The sequence below is a fragment of the Triticum dicoccoides genome, chromosome 7A (genome assembly GCF_002162155.2).
Source record: "Triticum dicoccoides isolate Atlit2015 ecotype Zavitan chromosome 7A, WEW_v2.0, whole genome shotgun sequence".
Taxonomy (NCBI): domain Eukaryota; kingdom Viridiplantae; phylum Streptophyta; class Magnoliopsida; order Poales; family Poaceae; genus Triticum; species Triticum dicoccoides.
In genome coordinates, this window is record NC_041392.1 from 78,747,415 (window position 1) to 78,748,759 (window position 1,345).

Consider the following 1,345-nt stretch of genomic DNA (forward strand, 5'->3'; position numbering starts at 1 on the left):
GGAGAAGAAAGAATAGAGGAGTTCTTCTCCTGTTTTTTTTCTTCTTCTTCCTCTTTTTTTATCGGGAACGAGGGTCGTCGAGGGTCGCCGAGCGGTAGAGGAAGAAGAGGACAAAAAAGAAGAAGAAGAAGAAAAAAGAGGACTTCTCCTCTCTTTTTTATTCTTCTTCTTCTTTTTTTATCGGGAACGAGGGTCGCCGAGGGGTCGAGGGTCGAGAGGGTGTCAACGGTCGCCAAGGGGTCGAGGGTCAAGAGGGGGTCTAGGGTCGCCGAGGGGTCAAGGGGTCGAGGGTCGTTGAACATTAGAGGATGAAGAGAACAAAAAAAGAAGAGGAAGAAGAAAAAAAAAGAGGAGAATAAAGAATAGAGGAGTTCTTCTCCTCTATTCTTTCTTCTCCTCTTTTTTTTCTTCTTCTTCCTTTTTTTATCGGGAACGAGGTTCGTCGAGGGTCGCTGAGCGGTAGAGGAAGAAGAGGATAAAAAAGAAGAGGAAGAAAAAAAAGAGGAGTAAAAGATGAGTTCTTCTCCTCTATTATTTATTCTCCTCTTTTTTTCTTTTTCTTCCTCTTTTTTTATCGGGAACGAGGGTCGTCGAGGGTCGCCGAGGGGTCGAGGGTCGAGAGGGGGTCGACGGTCGCCGAGGGGTCGAGGGTCGAGTGGGGGTCTAGGGTCGCCGAGGGGTCGAGGGTTGTCGAACATGAGAGGATGAAGAGGATAAAAAAAGAAGAGGAAGAAGAAGAAAAAAAAGAGGAGAAGAAAGAATTGAGGAGAATAGAAAAAAAAAAGAAGAGACGAAAGAATAGAGGAGTTATTCTCCTCTATTCTTTCTTCTCCTCTTTTTTTCTTCTTCTTCCTCTTTTTTTTATCGGGAACGAGGGTCGGCGAGGGTCGCCGAGCGGTTGAGGAAACCCTAAATAGAAAGTATCGCCGGGGTGAGATACATGTGGCAGTCGGTGTCGGATAAAAAAAGAAGAGGAATAAGAAAAAAACTGGAGTAAAAGAGGATAAAAAAAGAAGAGGAAGAAGAAAAAAAAGAGGATAAGAAAGAAGAGAGGAGTTCTTCTCCTCTATTCTTTGTTCTCCTCTTTTTATTCTTCATCTTCCTCTTTTTTTATCGGGAATAAGGGCCGTCGAGGGTCGCCGAGCGGTAGAGGTAGAAGAGGATAAAAAAAGAAGAGGAACAAGAAAAAAAAGAGGAGTAAAAGAGTTGTTCTTCTCGTCTATTCTTTCTTCTCCTCTTTTTTTCTTCTTCTTCCTCTTTTTTTTATCGGCAACGAGGGTCGTCGAGGGTCGCCGAGGGGTCGAGGGTCAAGAGGGGATCGACGGTCGCCGAGGGGTCGAGGGTC